Source organism: Dermacentor variabilis, chromosome 3, assembly GCF_050947875.1.
Source record: "Dermacentor variabilis isolate Ectoservices chromosome 3, ASM5094787v1, whole genome shotgun sequence".
NCBI classification, from domain to species: Eukaryota; Metazoa; Arthropoda; class Arachnida; order Ixodida; family Ixodidae; genus Dermacentor; species Dermacentor variabilis.
In genome coordinates, this window is record NC_134570.1 from 730929 (window position 1) to 758614 (window position 27686).

General features: G+C 49.9%; 1 protein-coding gene across 1 annotated transcript in view; it reads right to left on the bottom strand.

The window, feature by feature from the left end:
• Positions 1-27686, bottom strand: part of LOC142575075 (kinesin-like protein KIF12) — a 769060-nt gene that overhangs the window by 550280 nt on the left and 191094 nt on the right. The gene's annotated exons all lie outside the window — the stretch shown is intronic.

Below are 27686 nucleotides of genomic sequence, written 5' to 3' on the forward strand. Positions count from 1 at the left end.
TTCTGGCAGAAAAATTCAGTCCTAAAGAGGGTGCACTTCAGAAGAACTTGAGTTTCGCCTAGTTGGTATTTACTGCATGTCACACCGACCGCCTATGAAATACCAAGACAGAACACAACACGACAACAAGGGCGGTATTCTTTCACTGTCTTCGTCTTTTATTAGCGGTGAATGTGACTTGGATGCATTTCGACAAGATTATGTGCAAGGTCACGTAGTTTGTAGATGAACAAAATACCAAGATAGAACACAACACGACGATACGGACGGTATTCTTTCACTGTCTTCGTCTTTTATTAGCGGTCAGTACGACTTGGATGCATTTCGACAACATTAGTGCAAGCTCACCTAGTTTGCAGATCAATAAAATACCTATATAGAACCTAACACGACGACACGGGCGGTATTCTTTCACTGTCTTCGTCTTTTATTAGCGGTCAATATGACTTGGATGTATTTCGACAACATCATGTGCAATTATGCAAAAAAGAGGTGAGGCGTGCAGACAGGACACAAGAGTAGAGAAGTAGACAAGACGATAGAACGCACGTGTTGTCCACTTCTCTACGCTTGTGTCCTGTCTGCACGCCTCACCTCTTTTTTGCATAATGAATCCTTACCAACTAGCTCAGCTTTCTGTCGTTCTATTATGTGCAAGCTCACCTAGTTTGTAGATGAATAAAATACCAAGATAGAACACAACAGGACGACACGGGCGGTATTCTTTCACTGTCCTCGTCTTTTATTAGCGGTAGATATGACTTGGATGCATTTCGACAACATTATGTGCAAGCTCACCTAGTTTGTAGATGACGCTAGGCCTAGCGATACTGTAGTAGGCAATCTCCATTCAAGTTCAATTAATTTCTTCGTATGTAGTCGATGGATGACGTCAGTCTCGTGATTCTTCAGAGCATATTCTTAATTTAGAGCCTCTTTTATTTATTTATTTATTTATTTATTCGGATAATTACAGCGCCCTAATATGGGCATCGTTGTAGGATGGAAACATACAAAGGTTGTACAGGCAGTACAACAAAACACAAAACAACGTAACGCTATGACTACAAATAACACATCACAAGTTCACAACGCATTTCGACTAAAAAGGAGCTACTGTTGGCAGACAAAGGTCAAACGTTCCACAAATGTAACACGATACCTAATTAAACAAAAATTCAGGAAGAGCACCGTCGAAGCAAGTGGGCGACATGGACAAAATTTCCTCCCGCGGAACATTCGCATCTTAAACTGTCTTTTGGTAAAAAAAAGATTGAAAATGTTTATTCGACACGTACGCTCTCAGACCTTTACGGAGTGATCGACGCGGGCAGACCTGTAGGTAGGATCAAGTATATATGTTTCTTTCCTGAAACCTGTTCCACCTGTAAAAATCCTGTTGAATAGTATTAAGCGCATAAATTTTCGTCTTCGCAAAAGGGCCATTCCTAACTTGATTCGTATGTCGGAGGAGCTTTGGGCGAAGTCATGGTTCGAGGGGACAAATCGTGTTGCATGCTGTTGGATGCGGTCGGATTCGGCAATACATGTTTTCGTTCCAGGGTCCCAAGCGCAGCATCCGTATGCTAATATAGTGCGAACGTTTGAAAAGTAAAGAGTTCCTTTTAATCTAGCAGGAGCTTGCTTAAAGGATTCGTTTTAGAAACTTAAGGACAGGGCCAGCCTTGGCTGCTATATAGTCAATATGGTCTTTTCAGGAAAAGTCGTTCGTATACAAAACACCTAATTACTTGAAAGTTTATACTATCAAGAGATTTCCCCACCGAGAGAGTATGTAATATTTAAAATGTGATATTTATTACTAAAACGCACAACTTTGCATTTGGAAAAATTCGGTGTCATATTCCACATATTGCACCACAGTAGTGTAGAGTTCAGGTCACTTTGTAATTAAACACCATCATTTAAACCATTAATTTCACACTAGAGACTGCAATCGTTAGCATACACTGAGACAACTTGATACTTGTCCACATATATATTTACTAATTAAAAAAAAGGGAGATCCGACAACAGATCCCTGAGGAACACCTGACAAGACTGTTTTATGTGATGAATTCGTTCCCTTAAGCACAACACGCTGTTTTCTATTTAAACGCTCACAAACATCGGATAATGCTGAATAAGTTCACAAGACTGCAGCATGGCAAAGGAAATTAAGGAATTCATTAAACTACGCTTGAAAGAACATATGAACCTAACAAATAAAGCTAAATTGTCGCAACAGTGTAAAAGTGACGAACGGCAAGAAAACAGCGACTGGTAGAAGTCGGGCAGGAAAGTAAGCAAGTTGACATGGCTTCATGTTAGAGTCATAGCACGGTGAAGACAATGACGGCGTACAGCGACGAAACATAAGCGCTATCATCTGGATATTCATTCTAGAAAAATTCACAATGATTACGATACTCGCTAACGCGAAATTTTAGCGCAGCTCTATACGGGTTCTAATTTCGCGATATGGACAAGAACGGCACCGAGAGCGGCGCTGCTGCGCCGGCGTTGAGAGCGCCGCATGCGAAGCAAAATTCTATTAGCGGGTGGTACTCCTCTCCCACCTCTCGTTCGCACCGCCTTGATTGCCTCCTGCACTGCGCGTGTTTGGGCACCTTTCGTGCCGCGCGCGGTGTGTGCCTACGTGTGCGCGCGTGGACATTTCAATCGAAGGGCGATGTACAGTCTGTTTCACATTTAGGGGAAAACTCGGGGCGCATTGCATCGCGATACGGCCAGCGCTTGAGTCAGCCGGCGGCAGCAGCTCGCGCAGGTGCTCGAGGGGCGGGGTCTTGAACGGCGTCGTCTGCTACGGCGGCGCGCGCTGGCCGCATTGTCGGGAAACCTACTGTCAGTTGAAGGGAGCCCATCTCATCGTTACTGCGTGAAATGAGCCGGTATTCTTTACTAAGCGTTGTGCGACGCCCACTGATACGCCTCGAAGGTAAGTTCATCGCTGCAGGGCAGTCATAGACGACGTACTGATTCCATACATTCTTGACGGCCCGTTTCTGGAAGGCGACTATATATTCTAACGCGATAGGTCGCCGATCCACACTGCTCGCGTTGTGCAAGAACTGCTGGAAGAGCACGCAGTCACTCTCTTGGAGTGGCTGCCTCAATCTCCGGCGCCAACATCATTGAAAATATCTGGGGCGCGTTGGAAGTATCGCTGCCGCACCATCCCCTCTATCAGTCGCCCGAGGATAGGCTTCGATCCACCATCGTCAGCGACTGAGACGTGCTGCGAATGAACACATCCCTGATCAAGTCATTCTACACTCCTCTGCCTTCCAGGATGAGCGCTGTCATCGCTGCCGCTGGGGACATAACGAGCTACTAACTAAAGTTCCGAGCGTGACCTGTCCAATTCCCCGCCGGCGGGCAGGGTCTGTCTGGTGTAGTGAATGATTGTCGAGAAAAATCACTTCCAGCTCATTGTCCTAACCTAAAACAGTCCTTTAATCGTATCCGTTTGTTTCATCGTGTTCGAACCCCATAGTTATCATTGTTGAGTGCTTTGTTTTCCTTTCGAGTCAAACAAAGACTGAGCACGTTGCGCGCACATCTTGGTGCGTCTTGTCGCTCCTTATTACGGTAGCACACACAGTGAAGAAATATACGTGCACGCGCTCAGTACCCCACCCTTTCGAAAGAATAAACAAAGCATGCTGTCAAAAGAAGTTTGTGGAACTCCATTATCGCTAATGAAGGCTCAGAGTTTGGCGCCGCACAACGTTTAGTAAAGAATATCAGCTCAGTTCCCGCAGTACCGATGAAATCGGTGCACTGCCCCTGACAGTAGCACGCTTCCCGACAATGCGGCCAGCGCGCGCCGCCGTAGCAGACGACGCAGACCACGACTTCGCCCCTCGAGCGTCTGCGCCTGCTCGAGCTGCTGCCGCCGCACGACTCCATTGCTTGCCGCATCGCAATGCAATACGTTCCGAGTTTTGCCCTAAGTGTGAAACAGACTGTACACGCTTCTATTTGCCTTTAAGAAGATCGGTACGCTTGACGATTATTTTTATGGCTGCAATGCGGCGAAAGGGCAGCGTCTGCTTAACCATGTAAGTGACGCTGAGCAGGTAATTGGAAACGACATCGTATCTGCCGCCGGAAAAATCGTCAGCACATACGATGCGGCACATGCATACGGCACATACGAGCTAAAGTAATTTTTGCAGTTTCTCACAATATGTTTGCTACAAATCCGTGTTGTCTCTGATGGCGACAACGGACTTCCATCGACACTGTGCGGAAATAAACAAAATATATCGCTACATAGCACAAGTACGACATGCGCACACAACTTTAACTAGTACGTCCCCTACAATATGGAATAGAGGTAGCAATGTAGACAGCTTGGTCATTTTTTAACAGTGCTCAAGAGGCGGAAGTTGAAGGTATTAGTAATCATTCCCGCTTCAGCAATGCCGGCACGACCAAGACGCGGGTGTGTATCGTCCAGTAACTCGATCGATCGGTGCAGTGGTGAAACGGGAATGAACTCCGGTCATGTTCAATGCATCCTGCACATATTCAATTCCTCGGCACGCGTGAACTTCGGCCACTGCTAGCGCATACAACAAAAGTGGTTTCCATTCTTGGGCAGCGCACACACAAACGAAACACGAGAAAGAAGACAGGACAAGCGCTCGTCGAACCAACTTAAAAGTTTTTATATGAATAAAAGGATTATGTCCCGAGTAATTCTTGAATTCATGTGGGTTACATATAAAAACCATCATACACTTAGGGGTGATCAATGAACCAGCTCGCTTCGTTTGCCAGTTGTTTACTTCGCTCGGCGCACCGCAGTAATCCATGTCTGTCGTCTGCTTTTTTCGTACCATTTTCTTGTAAATCGGCAGAATTTCACTGGTGGCATCAACCCTTTCGTGTTTAAATTGCTGTCGTGACAGTTAACAACCCAATAATAATTTACGGTCATCCGAAGAGGCGCCGTCGCAAACAAGAGACGTTTCGCGCGCAGCGCGATCTGAACGCGGGCGCGATCGTGAAGGGAAGCGGCGGCGGAAACCTACACCCGTTGGAGGTGAAATCGTTCCGCCAGGGGAGAAACGAGCGCTGGCGTCTAGGATGAAACTTGGCGTGCGGTCGTCCATACTGGCTGGCGCGGACAATCTGTCTCGTGCGGCACGTTGCAAACGGAGCGAAGTATGGCGCGATTGTTTGGCTAATCTGAAAATCGTAAGACCCAGCGCGTGGATGACGCGTGGGTGCGATTCGCTGCAGCTACCGCAGACAGACCACTCGGCGACGCGCGCTACTGTGGCGCCATCTCGTAGCTACCTTCCCCGCCATTACGCTTTTCCTCTCACGCTTTCGCCACTTCCTTCTCCGGTTCCCGCTTCACGGTTCCACCATAGAGAAATAGCGTCCTCGATCACCCGCACCGGTGCGCACCGGGGCGCCTTGGTGCGCACTTTCATCCTCGATCAACCGCACCGGCGCGCACCGACCATCCTCGATCACCGGAAGCGCACCCTGTTGGAGCGGTTTTCCATTGCCCCGTCTCGCACCGAGAAAATCGGCGGTGCGCCGGGGTGCAATCCCAACAAGCACTGCGGGACGCGCGCGCGCACTGCCGACTGCACAACCGTGGATGCTCTGGCCCGATAGCTGCGGTTGCAACGGAGTTGACGGAGTTGGCCAGTGGAGATGTCGGCAATGAGAAAGGAAGCGCTGCTAATTGCCGCAATCGATGAGTTTTTTTCAAGTTCGTCTGACAGCGAAGACGGCATGCTTCTCGACCTCTTCCAAAAACAATGTGGTGAAGAGCGGCCGAAAGTGGACAGGTTCGTTGAAAGGGTCGTCAGGAATGGCTCGTCAGGATTAATTATAAGATCCATTGGTGTTTGCTTGCAACCAGGTATGTCGGAGCACGCAGTTTGACAAGGTTCGAGCGCTTGCCGCAGAGGCTCAGCACCTGCAAACAACAAAATGTGCGCGCGCGCGTGTTCGCGCACGTCTTGCGCGCCAGGGGCAAAGTAGCGCTGCATGCAAGCACCCTGCAATGGGTGCAGTTTTGTCCTCGATGTTGACCCTCCACAGTGCGCCACCACGGCGGTGCAAGGCGCACCATTCTGGTTTCGGGGCAACCCCGGGGCAAGGTGATCGAGGACGCTGAAAGAAATTTCAACAAGAGCGGACACTCCCATAGAGCCCAGCGGCCGAATTGACTGTAGTACACCAAGCGGATGGTATTAACTCCTTCCGGTTTCGGTTTTGGGCGTGCGCGTTTTGAACAACCGTCGGTACACGCCGCGCCGGCTCCGCTGGTCGGCGCGGCATTAATTTATTTTTTTTTTTCGCTTCTGCTGAACCCCGCGTGGCCTTGGCGTGGAATAGTTTCATTCTTTAGTAGAAATGATTGCGCACGACCTTTACAAGGCTGCGCCGAATCTGTCAGGTGCAATTTCATAAAGAAAACGAAAGACGTCTTCTGAAATGATGATATGTTTATTTTGCTCTATATAAATGCTCGTTCCGGGCTTCTGCATTCATCCAAAGTTGTGGCACCAGGTAAGCAGCAGTCGTTGCCGTACGAAGCTTCACCGGATGCCATCAGCTGAAAGAAAGTAAATTACAAGCATGTATCATTTTGGTATATTGACCTAACCGGAGTATTGCGTGCAGAGGCGAAACGTGCGTAAGTGGTGAATGAGCGGCATTAAGATAAATTCACTTTTACGTACATTTCGCAGCAAAGACTCCTCCCAAACAATGCCATAAAATGTGAAGAAAACATCCGATTTTTAAGCATCCCTCCCTTCCCGGGCATTATTTCCTGCACCTTAAGAGCGCAAATACACGGGTGACTGCGCGTTTCCAAAACAACTTGGCCTCAGTCGACGCGATGGTACGCCAAGTACACAGAGGTGGCTACAACACAGGCTCAGCCAGAACATGTTACACGCTCGCAGAATGCCTTCTAGTCGCACTCAAGACAGATTCGTCGGCGCAAAGCCTGTTTTCAGTCGCTTAGCATACGTAAAGGTCAAGTTCTTGAACTTCTCCGTGTTATCTTTTACGTGTCCTGCCGGCGCAAGCAACACTCCCGTGTTATCACTTTCGGCAATCGCTCGTCGCGTTTTCGACAAGCGTGAGTACCGAAATAAGGTATACGTTGTTGCAGAGCTATACAATGCATCACAATCTTGTCGCACTAAAATTCAGTACACGCAAAACTAACTCACTATGGCCGGCTTGCTTTTTTGCTAACAGCTTCACAACCCCAGGCGCGGCAAGCATGCCTCAAAATATCCCAAAAGGTTACTGAATAAATTACAATACTTTTTCGGGTCAGAGAATGCGTCACGAACTTCTACCGCTAAGATTCAGTACACGCGAAACTAACTGCGGCACACAGCCGAGCTGCTTTTCGCTAACTGCGCCACTACGCCGAGCGCGGCTACTGTGCTTGAAAAGTACTTCACAAAGTAGCGAAATTAGTTACAATGATGTCTGTGGTCAGAGAAAGCGCCAAAACTTCTCCCGGTAAGATTCAGTACAAGCGAAACTGCGTCACACGGCCAAGGTGCTTTTCGTCACAGAGACAGGGGTGGCGAGCGCGCCCAAAAGCTACCTAGATAAGTTTTAATTATGCTTGGGCTCAGAGAAAGCGTTGCAAACATCTCCCAGTGCGAATAATTAAAATAACTAGGCTTGCACGGCGAAGCTGTTTTTCGATAACTGCGTCCCTATATAGAACGACAGAAAGCTGAGCTAATTGGTAAGGATTCATTATGCAAATAAAAGTGAGGCGTGCAGACAGGACACAAGAGTAGAGAAGTGGACAACACGAACGCCGACTATCAAGTGAAGGGAGCACTGACGCGAAAAAAAGAAGGAAGACACAAAACTCATCTGCGCATACTCAGTAATGGTAACACTACGTGTCCATCGGGTATACGCATAGAGTTTCTCACTACATTACTTAGAGGGAAATCTGGCGCTGCTGCGCTGTGGTATGTATGGGAATGCCGGTATATTGTGACTTCGGATTGGCATCGTTCTCGTAGAGACAGGACACCTTGAAGACGCGCTTGGCAAGTACCGTTCCGTCTGTCACAATGATTCATTTTCTACTAAAACAGCACGTGAAAAGCTGTTTTAGCTTTAGTATTACTCGAAAACATGTTTTGTTTAACTATGAGAACTTGTTATTGTGTGTACGACTACATGTTACGTAAAAAGTATCAGCGGGCCGCTAAAGTTGGAAGACAGACGACAAGGTTCGCGCTCGCTTTGAAACAGTTGGTCGTCTGTTCTTGCTTTTCTTCGCTTGGTCATGCATCGTGGGTGAGTAAAGATGTAATATGCGTGAATGGAAACATTTTATGAAGATTTTACTTTGAGAACGCGTTATTTGCTTAGCCATATCCACGTTTTAGACGAAGCCTCTTACAACACCAGCCAACGCGACCCTCGCAGACACATATACCGTCATTCCCATGACGGCACGGTGCCCCCTTAAGAAACTCCCATAGACGGTGGCGCCAGATTACCCCCTAGGTTTATAGTGAGAAACTCTATGGGTATACGTGCCGGTCTACAGGAGAGATAACTGTTAAGGCATTTAATCTCTTCCTGATGTAAAGTAATCGAAGGCTGACTCACGCACGCACTTCCGCCATTATAGATATGCCATGCCTCTACCATAAGACGCGTATCTTCATTCTTATGCCTGTACTATATCGCGCATTCATCTAACTCTGGCGTGCGTACTGGTTCTTGGAGACGCCTTCGTAAGTGATAACCATAGAAGAACCCTTGCTTTAGGTCGTAAGCACTGTTTTAAGCCAAACATAAAACCCGTTGACGTTTTAAGCATACCGCGTTGCATAACCAGGTTCGTCCCGGAAGAAGAACGCTCACGCTGTATTTCGGATTGCATTGCTAGCATTAAACAATCAAATTCTCATTTTAAGACGCCTGACCCTGTCCGACCGTTAGTTGATTATCTTGTGGAGCTTAAACTTAGACCAGTAATATCTGACAAGGAAGGTTATTTCGTGATTATGCCAGAGGACATGTTTTCAGAAAAAGCGATTTCAGCCATAGAAAAGAATTTGCAGCCAGTAAAACTCAAGCCTTCGGTAGTTAAGCAACGTGCGGTTGACCTCTTGTCAAGGCATAATCTCGATAGGCTTATTTGTAAAGTCAAGAAAGCTAAATCCCTCACCTTAGAACTGTTTTTCTCGGCCAAGACCCATAAACAAGAAATTCCTTTTCGTGCTATAGTGTCAGAGAAAGGGACGTGGCAGGTCTGTGTCGCTAGTTACCTACAGAACTGCCTAGCTTCACTAGTTTTTTCAGACCCCTTTTGCCTACGTAATTCTCAGGCACTAGTTCAGTATTTGAGAGAGGAAAATCCTGGTGATTGTACAGCTTTTAGTATGGATATCGAAGACCTGTATTACTCCTTGCCACATGACGGGTTGCTATATTCCGTAAATGAGTGCATTAAAGAACAAGTGCGAGAGTCAGCTTTTATTGACAGATGCGGTGTTTCCACGGGAGCTTTTCCAGAAATTCTTTCAATGTATTTGAAGTCGACGCTGATTGGGTGGAGAGATGGCGTTTTTCTGCAGAAATCGGGCATTTGTATTGGCTCAAAGGTTGTCCCTATCCTTAGCAACATTTACCTGAGTAAGGTTGACACCTGCTTAAGAAAGCATTAGGTGATAGCGTTATCAAGATATTTCGTTACGTTGATGATTACCTGATTCTCTGCAATAGGGAAGAATTCGATTCCGCTGCTACCTCAGCAAGTGAGCAATTTAAACTTTATGGGGGAGGATTAAAGTTTACCAAGGAATTTCCTCAGCGACGCGTAATTCCGTTTCTTGACATTTCCTTGATCTTCGAACAAAATCATGTTTGTTGGCAGTACTCCCCAAGATCTTCGAAGCCGTTGCTAAACTTTCAATCCAAGCATTCTAAATTAGTAAAAAACGGAATTGCCATGTCGTGCCTTAAGTCTTCCCTCACCAGATCCTGCATGCACAAAATGAGCGCCAGTTTTAATGCGCACGTCCGGCGCCTATTAGAAGCAGGTTATCCTAGTGTAGCAGTGGCCATTGTGGCTGAGCGCCTAAAGAAGTCGGTTTCGAGAGGGACGGACCTGATTACAGAAAACAGTAATAGCAAAAAAAGAGTAGTGGCTATTCCGTATATTCTTTCAGTCTCGCACAGGCTTAAGAAAGTTGCTAGTAGATATGATGTTAATGTTGCTTTCACTGCTCCCAATAAGCTAGGTAAGATATGCGCTGCCGTACAGAATAAAGAGGAGCGGGTGAAAGGCAAAAAACGAACAGATATTTGTCCAGTAAAGCACAATCAGAACAGTTTTACTGACTGTCGTATGGGTGTGGTTTATAAAATTCCCCTTAGCTGTGGCCAGTTCTACGTAGGGCAAACGGGACGGTGTATCAATCAGAGGCTAATGGAACATAAGAGGTCGTTAACCGGTGGATCGCCTTCTAATATTTCGCTACATTGCCGAGATTGTAACTGCACGCCAGAGTTAGATGAATGCGCGATATTGTACAGGCATAAGAATGAAGATACGCGTCTTATGGTAGAGGCATCGCATATCTATAATGGTGGAAGTGCGTGCGTGAGTCAGCCTTCGATTACTTTACATAAGGAAGAGATTAAGTGCCTTAACAGCTATCTCTCACGTAGACCGGCAGGTGTACCCGATTGACACGTGGTGTTACCATTCCTGAGCATGCGCAGATGAGTTTTGTGTCTTCCTTTTTTTCGCCTCAGTGCTCCCTTCAGTTGATAGTCGGCGTTCGTGTTGTCCACTTCGCTACTCTTGTGTCCTGTCTGCACGCCTCACTTTTATTTGCATAATGAATCCCTATATAAGTTGTTTTGTGCAGTAAGTCTAAATGAGCTTGAAGTGCGTCGCAGACTGTCAAACAAAATTCCTCACCTTGTTGTAGTCCAGTAGTGCAGCTGTGCCGTGCCGAAATGCAGACGCAGACGGAACGCAAAAGAACGCCGGGAGCCCAAAAAAGAACGGGCTACATAAAATAAGACGGGTCGCCGAGCACGCGAGCTTCCTATGCGCAGCCGCCCTCGCTCAATCCTGCGGCTTGTTTGGCGCATGACGTATGCACGGGCGTCCGGCGTGCCGCTAGCTTGTTGCTATACAACGCAATAAAAATAAGTCGCAAAGGAGAAGTTAATTTACACGCAGAACTTTTTCACTTTTAGTGGGAAAGAATAAAAAAAATAAAACGTTGTCTGTAAGTTTATTTCACATTCTTTTTTTCTGATGCTCGCGTCAACTAACCGATGGAGTTGAAACTAGGCGCGACGTTTTCCTGTTGCCAGTTTTTGAAAAGTGTCCCCTCTTGTTGAATTTCTTTCTCTATGGTTCCACTGTACCCTTGGTACAGTGTATTAGTACCTTGGGCGCTATTCTGGAGATTCCGCCATATTCTTCGAAGCGTGACGTAGACGCGACGCGTTCAAAATGGCGTTGATAGCCCCGTTTTGCTTTTGTAACGTGACGCAAACGACGTTTTGCCTAAGAAACTGAAATGAAGGCGCCTAACCTAACGTTCTTAATGAAGCAGAGGGGTTTTCCTCCCCAATAAAAATAAAGCAGCTAGCTGAAAGCGTACGATAACTCCGTCGAAAACGCTTCTCGCTTGCGTCGTCTGCTGCGTACAAGCCGTCGTCCGCGTCTTTAGCTAGGATGCGTGTACCGGGAAACGGATTGAGTCATCGTACTTTGGTACCAATGTGCTTGTTTTCTACCTCGAGGCAACATACGCGACCGACCAGTCGTGATGAGCACACATTCTAGGCCGCGTTATCGCTATCTCGCGAATCGCAAGTGACTCAGCCCGACTCAGGTAGCTGCTGAGAAACGACCGAATATCACCAATATCGTTTGGCGTGCCAGGGATGTCCGCTAGCGCGACGCAAGCGCCGGCACTGATATCTCTTGTTCAGTTCGCTGGTTACTCGCACCGTAGGAAACTTCAAGGCGCCGCCTTGCGTACATTCCTTTTTATAAGTTGAAAAGACGCCGTTGTCATAACTTTTGATTGTGCAAAAAGGCATCAACCTTGATTACAATACAAACACAGCAGTGAAAGGTGGACAACGTTCCAGAAAGTTAGCTATGTTCTACCAATATTACTTCGCATAAACGCGTTCTTTAAAAAAATTATGGGCCCAAAACACAAATGCTAACACCACGCGAGAGCGATGCAAATACTACGAGGACACGTTATGAACAAAAGACTTTCATGGCGCCAAACGACGGGGAAAACGTAGCGATACGCGTTCCTCTCGGCCACCATTGCATATGCCTGCTCATTACCATAATTCGCGCGGTTCCTCACACCACAAATTATGGCGGAAAATCTCTGCAATGGCGGTCCAGCGCAACGTCACGCAACGTCAAATTGACGTTTACGAAACGGCCCTTCTTGTGACGCTCCCCACAGCATATTCCTTCAGCCAATGAGCAAGCCGGCATGGCGCATGTCTTGGATCCCCACTACATATTCGCGAAATTGCAGATGCATTGCACTGGCTTCTGTACGCTACCGCTCACTTTCTTTTTGAAGCGCTAACGTCGTGATACAGCTGCCAAGGGCCAAAAAATGTATTAGTCGATAAAATTTGTAGCTTCACGTAAACTTTCGTCATCTTGATGAAAACGACCCGCCGTGGTTGCTCAGTGGCTATGGTGTTAGGCTGCTGAGCACGAGTTCGCGGGATCGAATCCCGGCCACGGCGGCCGCATTTCGATGGGGGCGAAATGCGAAAAACACCCCTGTACTTAGATTTAGGTGCACGTTAAAGAACCCCAGGTGGTCGAAATTTCCGGAGTCCCCCACTACGGCGTGCATCATAATCAGAAAGTGGTTTTGGCACGTAAAACCACAATTTAATTTTAATTTTTTGATGAAAACGCAAAATTGTCTCTTTCAAAACTTCCGCTTCCCGGCACCACAGCGCTTGTCTTTGGTATTTGTTTCCTTGTGTCCTTGTCTTTCTCGCGCTGTTTGACCTCAATTCTAAGTATGAGCCAACTAGCCCTCATCAAGATCTTACTAATGCAAATTTCAAGGCACGTGAGCTCTCCACAGCCAATCAGAGAGTCAACATGGCGGATAATGGCGGCCGTGCTGCCGCCATGCGTGTCGAGAATAGCGCCCCTTCTCTCCGCTTTCCTCCTCGATCGCGTCTTACATCCCCCGCTGCCTCCGCGTTTGCTTTCATCCTTCGCTGCACTCGTTCGCTCGGTTACATCAGAGGCACAACGCCGACGCTCGCCGCAGGAAGGGGCGCCTATTGATGGCCCAACCACAAGGAAGAAATCTTGGACGGATTTTCGGCGTCAGCGCCAACCGGCATCACGCGACGGCGTCCGGCGGCATTGAGCACAATGCGCCGCCGGTTCACGCTTGCTCGTCGCCGCAAGACTGAGCAGGCCAGACTGCAGCGCTGACGGCGGAAATGGGGGTAGAAGCAAGAGGCAAACAAACTTTGGCCTCCGAGACCACGCCATGGGCCATGTTACCAAGCACGGGTGCAATTTACAGACCGAGCTTCCGGAGTCTTTACGGCAGAAATGACGCTTGCTCGAAGCAAAGCGGGGACGCAAGGCCGAAGCTACTGCATCGTCGCAAATAGTATATTTTTCTCGTTCGTCTAATTTTTACTGCAATTATCGAGCACCCACGGAGAAAGTTATCGAAGGCAGCGCGACGGCGTACCTTTCCAGGCCTCATCAGTGCCTGAAATCGCCGACAGCAGCGGACGGAGGGCAGGAAATGTGTGTTGTGTTTACGAGAGCATCCGAAACAATATTTTAAGCCATCGACTTCGTGATTTTCGATTCCGTGCTTCGCGTATGCTTTGCAAACGAGAAGTTTATCGAATACACTTGCATGCATTCTGAGCACGACACATGTTCAGGGCGTGTCGCAATGAAAAAGCTGAACGGCGCACCCAGCGTATACGCGACCTGTAGGCCACTAGTGGTGCTCTGACGGTCCCCGTCCCTAATTTCCGGGCCCCTGTATGTGTTTGTGTGCGGTTGGTTCGTTGCCGCGAAGTGGTGGGTGCCAGTGCTTTACAACTTTCAGAAGTGATGACGCTATCAGTAGCGATAAGCTTTAATGCCTCGTTATCGGTTTTGCCGGCTGCGATGCGCCGTGGCGACCGCGACGTTCAAGCTGTGTGTTTTCTGTTACGAACTGTGCTCGCAAGGTACAAATCGTGATTATATATATATATATATATATATGACGTTCCACGTCCGCCGCCAAGGTCTGTGAGTGGTGGCGCTGGCTAACACTCCCAGGGTTCTACTAGGGCACATAAATACCCAAGAAAGTGGTGGCCGCTGCACAGTGTTTGTTCTCCTCTTCCTTATTCTTGATCCCCGCGTCCCTTTTACGCGCTTGCACGCAACATACCTCTCCTAGCAGCCAAAGCCCACTGGGACAGTCAACAAGCTTGTCGTGGCGTGCATGATTTCAACCTTGCGATATGTGCGACTTGTGTCCTAGCAGAACGTGTACCAGGGTTCGTGAGGCGCGCGAGACTATAGTTCACTTCGCTGACGTTGTCGATGACAACATGCGGTCCATCGTAGTTAGCCAGCAGCTTTTGGCATTAACCGCGCTTCCTTTTGGGAGTCCAAAGCCAAACCAGACCACCAGGGTGATATGTAACAGGCCGATGTCGTGCGTCGTAGCGGGCTTTGGAGCTTTCTTGCGATGCTAAAGTCCGCAGACGCGCATGTCTCCGAGCCTCTTCAGCGAGACATAGCGTATCGGCTACCGTAGGATTGTCGTGGTGGTAAAAAGAGGGGACAGTGTCGAGCGTATACCGGGGCGGCCGAGCATATAGAAGGAAGAAGGGGCTGTAGCTGGTTGTCTCATGTTTGGCGGTATTGTAGGCGTAAGTAATAAACGGTAGAACTTCATCCCAATTCTTATGATCGGACGCAACATACATGGAAAGCATATTGGTGGTTGTTCGACTAGTGTGCTCAGTGAGGCCGTTCGTTTGCCGATGATACGGCGTCGAGTGCCTGAGGTGCGAGTTACATAAACGCACAAGCTCTTCCACGATATCCGCCGTGCATTGACGTCCCCGGTCGCTTATAGTAACATCAGGTGGTTCATATCGCAGAACAATAACGTGAAGTAAGAAGAGCGACACTTCGGTGGCAGTGGCTGATTGTATAGCCGCCGTCTTGCAATAGCGTGTGAAATAGTCGGCGTAGACAATTATCCAGCGGTTCCCTTTAGAGGACTGAGGAAAGGGGCCTAAAAGATCAATCCCAACTTGCCGAAAGGGTGAGCTGGGAGGCGGCACAGGTTTAAGGAGACCAGATGGGGCAGTGGTTGGGCGTTTCCGACGTTGGCACTGTATGCAGCTGGCGACATACAACTCAAACGAATGCCGCATCCGGCGCCAGTGAAAGCGTTCTTGAATGCAATAAAGGGTGCGCACAGTGCCTAAGTGACCGGAGGTAGGGTCATCGTGCGTAGCCTGAAGGATTGCTGGCAGGAGACGCTCCGGCACCACTAGAAGGAAGCGTGCACCCGTGCTTGAGTAGTTTCGTTTCTACAGGAGCCCGTCGCGTACACAGTAGCTGCTTGTTGCACTTGAATGGGCAGAAGCGAATAGTGGCTCCAATTTGGCGTCTGTCCGTTGTTCTGCTTTGAAAGCATCGATATCTGGAAAAGCGGATGTCACAGAAGCGGCGAGATAATCAAAATCGTCTGCGTCGCAGTCCGTCGTTGTAAGCGGCATACGGGAAAGGCAGTCTGCGTCAGCATGTTTTCAGCCACTCTTGTAGGAAACAGTGAAGTTATATTCCTGCAACCTCAAAGCCCAGCGCCCAAGGCGGCCACAAGGGTCGCGAACGTTCACGAGCCAGCACAGGGAATGGTGGTCTTTGACGACTAGGAATGGGCGTCCGTACAAGTACGAGCGAAATCGGTGAACCGCAATGATTACAGCGAAGCATTCTTGCTCTGTCACCGCGTAATTGCGTTCAGGTTTGCTTAATGAGCGGTTTGCATAAGCAATCACTTGCTAACGGTCGTCATAGCGTTGGACCAAGACGGCACCCAGACCAACGCCACTAGCATCTGTGCGGATTTCTGTCGGTGCAGTAGGATTGAAGTGGCGAAAGTTAGGTCGGGAGGTCAGCAGGAACTTCAACTGACGAAATGCAGAATCGCACTCGGGTGTCCATTCAAACCGTGCGTTTTTAGGTAGCAGATTTGTCAGAGAATAAGCGACGTCAGCAAAACCACGAATAAATCGGCGAAAGTGAGAGCAAAGACCCAGAAAACTACGAAGTTGCTTCAGTGACTGCAGCGCACTGAATGCCTCAACAGCTGCCGTCTTGAGGGGATCAGGCCGAATACCGTCTTTGTAAACAAGATGACCCAGCACAAGGGTTTGACGGTAACCGAAGTTACATTTCTTGGAGTTCAGAACCAGGCCAGCGTTTTGATGCAGTCGAGGACAATATCCAGGCGCGTATTGTGCTCATTGAATGAGCGCCCGAATATAACAACGTCAAGATAGCACATACAGATGTTCCACTTTAACCCACGCAGAATGGTGTCCATGAACCTTTCAAAGGCTGCTGGAGCGTTGCACAACCCAAATGGCATCACATTAAATTCGAATAATCCATTCGGGGTTATGAAGGCTGTTTTCTCTTTGTCTGCCGGGTGTATCGGGATTTGCCAATATCGTGAGCGTAGGTCCACTGGAGAAAAATAAGAGGCCGAATGAAGGCAATCAATTGCATCATCAATCCGGGGCAGCGGATAGGCATCCTTCTTAGTCACGGCGTTTAATCTTCGATAATCGACGCAATATCTCCAGTTACCGTCTTTCTTTTTAACGAGCATGACCGGAGCTGCCCAAGGACTCGAGGACTCTTGTATTATCCCATTTTTCATCATGTCATTCACTTGTTCCCCGGTTATATTGCGCTCGTTAGGCGACACGCGTTAACGCTATTGCCTGATCGGGCGCGCAGATCCCGTATCGATAGTATGGCGTGTTCGCAACTCGGGAATCGAGAACGCTTTGTCCGGCTGCGCAAAGTCAAACACTGACAGATGCTTAGAAAGCGTATCCACCAAGGTATGGCGCTCCCTTGCTGAGCGACTTGTTTATCATAGACATAAGCTTTTTGTCTGAGACGTAGCGAAGGTCAGCAGGTTCACACGGCGGGTCTGTTAGTACGGCTACGGACGAAGACGTGTATTCTGTAAAGTAGGCAAATTTCAAGCCGTCTGGAAGCAGGACGGGTTCTGCCGAGCAGTCGGCCGTCCACAAGCCAGCACGACCGGCGCCGATGGATACCACACAATGAGGGACAAAAATGTTCTTCACACAATTTAGATGCATTGACTCTACGGAGGCATCGAAGCTGTCTGGAACTTCACCGCGACACACAACCGCCACACACAGAGAGGTGGACGCAGGCACAACAGTATCTGCAGATACACAAAGTTCACCTTGACTGCAAGTCTCCTCTAAGAGCCCGGACCAAACGTGGCCATCGATGCAAACTTCGCCCGTGCGAAACCGACAGTCGCACCACACTGTCGCAAAAAGTCGATGCCCAAATTCAATTCGTGCGTCGATCGGGGAATCACTACAAATTCCGTCGCAAGAACTCCACCAGCCAATGATACTTCAGCAGTGCACACACAAACAGGGCGCAACGACTCGCCGCTCACTCCACAAAACGTTGCAGCCTGGTCCCACCGAAATACAACTTTGCGCCCCAACCGACCTTTAAAACGACGCTGAAGGCTGAATGCGACGCGAGGTTCCCGTACGCAGAGAAAGAGAGGTAAGGGGAATGGGCATGCACTTTGTTCAAATTGCGGCAAAGCGTCTCACTAATAATAGAAACGGCGGCTCCGGTGTCGACAAGTGCGTATACGGTGGCGCCGTCTACGGACGGCGCCACCGTATACGCACTTATCGTTTCACACTTATCCTTTCGACCACCGTATACGCACTTATCGTATCGAATTTTGTTCTCAGGGGAAGAATGAGGGTTTGAAGTGTTCGACGTAAACGCAGTTCTTGCCTCTGGAACATCGACTGTTAGTTTTCCTCTCGGGCTGGGCTGGGTCGGCGAGCCCCTGGGGAAATGCATCGGCGACGTGGGGAAGGCGACCGGCGTGAATCGAAGGGGTGGCGACTGTAAGACGAGTCCGGAGGATGGTTAGATGGGTCCTGACGCGGAAGCCGAGCATGGCCTGTAGCTTGAGGCGCCCCCACTGTTAGGTAAACGGTGGCTGCGACGGCTCTAGTATCGTGCTACGTGGCCCGGAAAATCGCAGGAATAGCATATTGGCCGGTTATCAGGTGCACGCCACGGGTTGACGACAGGGGCTCCATCGACCGAGTAAGGGACGACAATCGGACGCGAAGGTGGCGGCGGCACATGGAAGGTGCCGGTGGCCCGATAGGCATTAGGAGCCGGAGGAGCGTAAGGCCGGGCGACAACGTCAGCGTAAGTTAGCGGTCCAGCTGCAGGCTGCGGAGGAGGGGCAGATGGCAGCGCCGCGGCAACTTGCCTCTGAATGACGTGACGAAGCGAATGAGCCAAGGTTGTCGACGGCTCGGGTGTGCTATTAGCAAGAGAGATTTGGCGCGCGACTTCCGGACGGACGAACTGCTTTATCTCCGGCATTAAAGCAGAGATGTCGGCAGCGTCGCGGCCGAAATCCAACGGAGATATATCCGCGGTGTCCTTCTGAGCAGCGCCTGTTGATGCGCGCTGCTTGCGCAGCGTGTCGCACTGCTGACAAAGCCGTATGACCTCGGCAATCGTCCCGGGACTCTTCGCGACGAGCATCTGGAAGGCATGGTCATCGACGCCTTTCATGAAGTGCTTGATCTTGTCAGCTGCGTCCATAGATGAGTTGACGCGCTTGCAGAGAGAGAGCACATCTTCAATATACCTGGCGAAGGTCTCGTCGTGGCGTTGAGCTAGACGACGCAAACGTCGGCAGCCCGAGCCACCGCAGCAAGCTGTGATGTCGGGTCCGTAGACGAGAGCGAGACTTCCCAGTCCTCCCAGCTTGAGATGGCGGGCTGTCTCTGCGGGGGAGGATCAGCAGAGCAGCCAAAAAGGATGTAGGAGAGTGTCGCGTGAGGGTCGCCGCATAGGAAGCATGTAGGGGAGGTGCCACAGTAGTGGGATAGCAGCTGGGGGATGAGAGAGAGCGGGTCTGGAGGCATCTACAGAGGATTTGTTGGGAGTGGGTCAGGGAGGGGTGGGGAGGAGGGTAAGTCTGACGGTCCAAATGGGGTACTTGCGTGAGCTCCGCAAAGCTGTGCGCCCGCTCCCTCGAGAAGCCCGGATCGAGGCTGTCCTGAGCCCGGCAAATCAAACCTCGTGCCAATTTATCGGCAGTCTCGTTTTCGGGGTTCCCAGAGTGAGTCGGCACCAACCGAAGCTCTACCATGTGTGGTAAATTCTGAGTGGGGGTGTTTATCAAGTTCCAGGCAGGGGTGTGAATCCTCCCTGTGGCAAAGTTGGACAGAGCAGTCTTGGAATCGCTAAAATGTATTCAGCATCCGAAAGTGCAAGGGCTAAGGCAATGGCGGTCTCCTCTGCCTCCTCAGGTGTAGAGCCCCAGGGAATATGGTGAGTTAGGGTTTGGGGTAGGGTTGGGTTGTAAGCAACTGCTACAACTTCATGCGTTGTTGTACATGAGGCGTCTGCTCAAATGGCTTTCTCGACTTGTCCGTGATACATGGGGAGAGCATTTGCGAGAGCTACGCGGCGAGAGATGTGATACTGGGGATGGACGTTTCGAGGAAGGGGTTTCAATACAAGCGGTGTATGGATGTGTCAAGAAATGGCCATAAGGGTTGATTGATTAGCGGGTATGTTGATGCGAAGGGAGGCGAGGACATGGCGGCCAGTGGCGCTCGCGGCAAGTTTTACGTACTGCGTTTGAAGGTGCGCCTCAACTGGTTCAGGAAGCATGTTATGCATGCCTAGTGGAAGGAGTTTGGCTGTGCTAGTGCTGCGGGGTAGGTGTAGGGCTGCCTTAGTTGCAAGGCGGATCATGACGTTTACGCGCTCGGTTTCCGTGAGGTTCAGCTTGAGATATGGAGTGGTGTACAGAATGCGGCTAAGCGTAAAAGCATGTACAACTTTCACGCTGTGTGCTTCGTCTAAACCCTTGTGCAGGGCAGATACGCGGCGTAGAAGCTGCAACACTGATTGCGTGGAGGCCTTGAGTGGTTTAAGGGTATGGTCATTGCGTCCAGAATCGTGCAGGTAGAGGCCAAAGATGCGCAGGGTGGAAGTAAGCGGCATAAGCGATCCTTGTAAAGTGATTTGGATGGGTGAGTTAGCGGCATATTTTGGTCTAATTAGGACGATGGGGAATACTGGAGTCCAATAGATGATACGTGAGCGGAGATGGTGTCGGCTGCTAATTGTAGAGTCTCCTCAGTTTCCCCGTCAGAGCAGTGTGTGGTGCATGTGATAATATCATCAGCGTACAGAGTATATGCTTTAGGTATGCGATGAGATTGAGCTTCTGCGCTAAGGGGATGAGAGCAATGTTAAATAGAAGGGGGGAGAGGACCACGCCTTGAGGGGATCCTAAGTCACCGAGTGTATAAGGGGGTGTGCTGAGCTGATCATTCAATGTGCAAGGAGGCAGTGCGGCCAGAGAGGAAGGCGCGAACGTAGCTGTAAGGCCTGGCGTGGTATAGGTGCATTTCACCTGCGCGAGGAAGGCGTCGGTGTCCTGGCGATTGTTATGAGTGAGGCGACGAATGCTAAGGCGCGTCAGAGCTTTAGATTGCGTGGGATCTAGCATGTCGCATAACAGGTGCCAAGCGCGGGTTGTGGAGATCGCCTTGGAGACCGTCATCAACCTGAGCCCAGTTAGCTTTTCAAAGAGTGGCACTATGGTGTTCTATTTGGGATTGAAGCTGGGTGAGTTTTAGTTTCATGTTGTGCTTCTGAGTTTTCCACCTTCGCATTATGTGGTCTTCAGCTTCAAGAAGGTGGGTGAGCTTATTGTCGCTAGCAGGGGTGTCTGGAGCAGCATCGAACGTTTCGGTATGTTGGCGAATGTCTTTCTGCAACTGAGTAGTCCAGGTGTCTAGGTAGAAGGGGGCCTGTGCTGGCTGTGCTTGCCTCAATTTGCGGAGCTGGTCCCAATTAGTGCGCCTAGCGGTAAATTTGCGCTGAGGTCTGCCATAGTTTACCGCTATGCGAATTAGGTGCTGGTCGCTGCCTAGTGTGGATTGCGTTCTTTCCCACTGTAGGTGAGCCAAGTTTCTACCAAGTATGAGCTCTGGGCTAGTGTCGGCAGCAACGCTGTTACGAACCCGCGTAGGTAGGCTGAAATCATTAACTGTGGTCAGGTGGAGCAATAGCGTTTCATTGTATAAAACTGTGCCTTTGTGGTTTATGCGCCGATAGCCCTAGTCCAGATGAGCGCAATTAAAGTCGCCGGCAACCAGTAGAGGGTTTGATCCGGGCATTTGGGTTATGGATTTGAGTAGTAGAGGGAGTAGGTGAATAGGCTGTCGTGGGAGAAGATAGCAGTTCAGAATTGACAGGAGAGATTGCGCAGGACAGGGGGGTAAAATTCCGATGAAGGTGTGGGCGAAAGGGGAGGTAATGTCGTGAGCCGCGTAATGCAAGGTGTTACAGACGTATGTAACAACCTGAGGAAGATCACTGGAGTCAGAGGAGATAACAGCGTATCCTGGCCTGCAAACATTGGCGTCCTGGATAGGGATAATGTACATTCTGGACAAGAAACTGGCGATTATCTGCTGCAGAGGGTCGCGCTTTTGCCGAAATCCCCTGCAATTCCATTGAATAATTTGTAAGGAATTATGGCCCCTTGGAAGAGTCATGTTGAAGGGTGGCGTGGCGAAGGACGGGTGTGGAAGGTGGGACTGCGGGAGGAGAGGCCGTTGAGAGTCCAGGAATCAGGAGAGCTAAACGCTCCTCTACCTTGGTCATGGTGCTAGATATGACCCTACCCATTAAGCCGGTAATGGTAGCCTCAATCACAGTCTGGCACTGTGCAGTGACCTGCGCAGTAATGCGTTCTGTGAACTTGGCTCCTAGACTTTGGACGAGGTCCTGAAATTTGGCTTCCAGGTCTATAGGCTGCGCTGGACTCTTATCAGACCTCCCCTTTTTCTAAGGAGTCTGGTCGGACAGGGTGGCTGAAGAATATGGGGGTGGTGGAGTGGGGGGTAGAGCAGTGGTGCAGGTAGAGAGGGCTGCCTTGAGCTGCCTTACCTCGTCTCGGAGAGCCTTCACTTCCGAGTCCTGGGAGGTCATGATGTTCGTCTTGGCAGCATTGGAAGCCCATGTAGAGGTAGACGGGAGGGTCGTGCTAAGCGGGGGAAAGTCCTTCTTGGTAGGGCACACTTTCTCTTCTGGGGTGGTGGGCTGCGTCGTTTGGTGGTGGCATTTCTTGCCTTGCACGAGCCGGTGCCCGTGAGCTGCTGCCCCCCACAGAGAATGATGCAGGTCGGTATGCAGGAGGGAAGATCTTGCGGCTCATGCATGTCCCCGCACTGCGGGCAGAGACCACTCTTGGGGTGGGGGCACACGTCGTATCTGTGGCCCAGTCGACGACAGTTTGTGCACGCGTCGGGACTTCCCTTGTACGGCGTGCATCATACACTACACTCACGTAGCTTATGGCGTAAGGAACTGGCCCATGCGCAAATGTGATCAATGTGGAGAGGGTCCTACCCATTCTGAGGGCTGCGATGATATCAGCTTCCGGGTTGCGAGTCTGGAGGTCCCGTAGCATCTGTTCCAATGTTTCTGCTCAGTAGGCTTGCAAGATGACTTCGCGCGCAGCACCGAGCGGCGGTGCGATGTAGGCGGCGACGGGGTAACTGGCCTCTTGGAGGACCACTTCCTTGAGTTGGACGAGGTGAAGGGCCGTTGACTCGTGAGGCGTAGCGACCGTCAAGGTGTTACTCGTGGGGTGGATCCGGAGGTGAAACTCTCCTAGGTCCCGGTCAGCGGCGGTGACTTGCAGAGCTTGCATAAGTGGCTGCGCCATGGCTCCGTTCAAAGCGAGGCCTCCTCTTGGTCGGAAAACTACCCGTATAGTGCCGGGAGGGAGTGAAGCAAATTTCTTACTTCGCAGTGCGATTGCATGCGTCACGCGCAGCTGTTGTTGAGCGCGGTAAGTCGGTTTGAAAGTCGCAGGGGCAGCGTCGGCCGGAGCACCGATGGCGGACGCGGTAGGCTTAGCTCCAACAGAGACTGCATGCGGAGGTACAACCAGCGTTTCCGGGCTTCGTTTGCCATGCTTGTACGCGGGGTGTCGTGTTCCACTCACTGGGTCTGAAGGTTGTCGGGTCGAGATCTTCGCCCTGCGATTGCACCTCCATGGCTTGTGGGGGTGGGTGCGCCACCGGTGACAGGCCTAGCCTCTAGCAAGGCAAGGCTCAGCACGGCGGCTGATGAGAAGCACACTTTCCGACGTCGATACGGCCCGAAAAAAGGTTCGGATGCAATAATGGCCCTAACGGTTGTAAGGAGCCCACCTTAAGGAAGCGTTTGACATAAGAGGAGAGGCACTAAAGCGTGCGGGTCGCACGAAAAGAAGATTACGCCCGGAGCGAGGCACGTCTTGCTTCTCGGACGCGAACATAAGCTCCTCACGAGACAAGCATCGAAGTACGCGTGCAAGTTACGCAGGCAGCAGTGACAGGAGTGCCGCAACCAGTTACACGATCGGATAAATAATGAAAGGTTATGGAGCATTGTGAAATCATTGGACGGTCGGAGCAAAACTCGAACAGTCGCTGAAAATCTTTGCTTGGCGTCCAAATCTAAAGCACGTGCTACTGCGATACTTGTGCCAACACATTTTTCACGCAACCGGCCAACGATCCGGAATATTCAAGATGGCCCAAGGAAAAACACCGATGAAACAATGCGTGCTTCTTTCACGATCCAATAACTTGTGACAGCACTGAAGGAGTCAAACAGTAAAACAGCACCGGGTCCAGGTATGATCACGTACAAACAATTGCAACAGCTCACAGAAGACCAACTGATACTGCAGTTCTTGCCATCATTAACCATGCCTGGGAAGATGGGGCACTTCCTACACAGTGGAAACATTACTCTGTAACACCACTCTGAAAACCAAGCTTCTGACAAGTGTCAGTAACCTCCGTCCCATATCATTAACCTCAGTTATCGGCAAGGTGATGGAACGAATTGTTAAAAAACTCCTCACATGGATGTTTGAGAATGGGGATTATTATCATTGGACCCAAATTGGCTTTAGGTCCCACCTTTCCACGCAGGACACACTTCGGCGCTTGCACTCCGATATGCTAAAGGACCCCTCACCATATTGGCCGAGCACTATTGTACGCAGAGACGTAAAGAAAGCCTTTCACTCGGTGCCCCATGACACTGTAATCCGACAAATGGCTGGACTACAGGTAGGCAGAAGGCTGTACAATTATGTTCGAAGATTTCTGCGGAACATAGCGTTTTCTATAAAGATAGGTTCAGTTACCAGTGAACCATATTCTAATAAAATAGGAGTTCCGCATGGAGCTGTCATCTCCCCAACATTGCTCAATATAACAATGCGTCCATCTGCGGGTCTTCTCAAAGAAGTGCAGTCCATCTCGGCGGGAATCTACGCTGACCATGTTACATTATGGTATAACGCGCGGGATATCCCTCTGCAACAACAGCAACTCCAGATGGGGTTAGGAACTATAACCAATTTCCTGGACAGACAGGGTCTCGAAGATTCACCAGGAATAACTGAATTTGTAGTAGTTCTTAAGCCTACAAACTACAGAAAGCAAAAATTCATTCGAGATAAAATCCAACTTCTTGTTCGAAACACAAGCATGCAGCGCAAGGAACACATCGAGATTCTGGGTATCATATACCAACAAAACGCAAAGTCCACGCAATGAGTAGAAAAAACGTTCCGCACGACAAGACAGACAACAAGGGTGCTGCGAGAGCTAACAAGCAGTGCATGAGGTCTATGCGAAGGCCAAATCAAGCGGCTCGCACAAGCGCTGGTCCATTAAACGTTTTTCTATGGCCTACTTTTCTTTCCAATCTCGCCGGCCTAGCTCAACACAACTGAAAGCATCAACAAATCATGCATCCGGATCGCTACAGGGCTGCCGAAGTACACGAAAGTCGAAGACCGCTACGAAACAGGTCTACTTCTCCCGATAGGTGACTACGTAGAACCTGCACTGCAAGACTAGAATGAGCGCCTCAAACTTACCAGTACAGGAAGGACCATCAGAAGCGAGATACATCTTTGTAACGAAGAGCTACTTCAAATTCTGCCCACCACTCCTCCATGGAAAGATATCACAGTGACAGATAACCGTCCACTTCCAAAGCATATGAATCAAACTTCGGACAAAGAGAGAACGGAATAATATGCTCAAAGGCACACGCAGTACTTCAAAAGCTTATGCGAAGAAGAAATTATCTACAAGGACGCCTCATACATTCTGAAAGGGTCCAAGACTGGGGCGTTCTTGAACTTCAGAACAGGTGAAGCATCCTCAGTCTCAATGGTACAACCATGCTTGCTTCCCGAGGCAGCAGAAGGGCACGCTACTGCGGAAGCGCTAGCTTCCTACCCTCATATAGACTCATCACCAAAAGCTATCCACGTCTTCAGAGACTCTCAGCAAGTAATACGAAAGCTCCAAATACGAAGGAAGTTACCGGCATACGCCAGGTACATCCTTAGCCAAGCCTCCCGACTTCAAGATCAATTCATCCGAGTAAAAATCCATTCGATTCCTGGACACACCAATATTCCGGAGCACGAGCTAGTTCATCAGCGAGTCTTGCAGCATCAAAGCAAGAAACGACTCGGCGATGACAGTTCGAAGCAATCCCATACTTCCATGCAAGGCGACGCCTATGAAGCCAACTACAGAGCAAAAGTGCACCGCCGACGAGAATTAAGAGCTTAGTTAGAAGAAGCAACAAAACACGCAGCCCTACCACTAAGATCCACCCGCCTCCACAAGGTCACACTAAGAAGACTACTAACTGAAAGCTTCGCTGCAATCCCCGTACTTCACCACATGTACCCGTCGAAATACCCCGACCCCATTTGTGCCTACTGCAAAGCCCCAGCAACCACGGAGCATATCCTTCGGGTATGCCCAATTCATAACTCAAACCGAGCCGCTCTTATAACAACAGCCCTGACTACGCTACCAAACCTACCGCAAAACATGCAGGAAACCGCCCACCGGATACTCGAAGATCCGCTCATCAGAGCCAGGCTGAACATATGGCGCAATGCCTTGCGCACTAAGGCCATCACCTGTCCAGTCCCTACCAAGCTCACCCGCTTAAGAAATACACTTTTGTTTACAGAGAGTGTTTTCGATCATAGTGCTGGCGCTGACAAACGAAAGTACGCTGTATATAGTCAAATAAAGTTTCATTCATTCATTCATTGATTCCGCGTTCGTTGTGTGCTGACGTGGGTTCCGCCTCTCGTATACACGCATCTGTCTATAGGCGTCGTATATGGCGACCACTTGGTGACCCGGACGGTACGTGATGGCTACGAACACAAGCCCCACGACGGCGCACAACGGTACTCAATAGCGACCGCATTCAACGGTATTAAGCGAGAACCATGCCCTCCCCAGCGACATGGAAGCAGTCTCAAACGTGCAGGTGCGGCTCCCACCATTTTGGCCGAAGAATCTCCCCGTACGGTGTACTCACGTGTAAGCGCTCTTCGACTTGCGCCGCATCAGTGCACAGGCGTGAAGTACCTTCATGTCGTCTCTACACAACCATCTCAAGTTGCGGACGAATTGGACGACGTGTGCGCCTTAAACACGCGACCCAACCATACGAAGATTTCAAGACCATTGTTCTGACGCGCAAAGCGGTTTCAGAACGCAGCCGCGGAATACTTCCGCGCTGGCCCCACGGTGGCAGCAGCGACCGCCGTGACACCGGATGCCCAAGCGCGGCACTCCCGCCTCGAAAACCTCGAAGAAAAACGGAGCGGCTCGCTGCCTCCAACGCCGCCTAGGCGCCGACTATGGGAAGGAGGGGGGGGGGGTTCCGGCGGGGCCCGAACCCCCTTCAAAGGTTTCCGAGGGGGGGGGGGGGGCTGAGCCCTCCCCACGGGCAATGCCGAAGCCCCCTCCGCCCCCACACCTAAAGTGTCATTACCAGAGCTTTGTCACCTACATCATATGAGGTTTCGTTTGACTTTCCTCCAGCTTTTCACTTGAAATTGTAATTGAGGTGTGACAAAAAAAATAAACGAGACTGTTCCTATAACTTACTGCACTTACTGAATCAGTTCTCTGTCACATTATCACCTTCAAAGTAGTCCCCTTCAGCATTCACACACTTCTGCATTCGGTGCTGCCATTGCTGGCAACAGTTTGGAACGAGGTTTTTGGAAGGCCCTTCAGGAGGTTCTCCGTTTTTGCCTGAAACTCTTCAACTGAGTAAAATGGTTTCCCTTTAAGCGAGATTTAACTTTAGGAAGTAAAACAAAGTCGCATGGAGCTAAATCACGTGAATAAGGAGGATG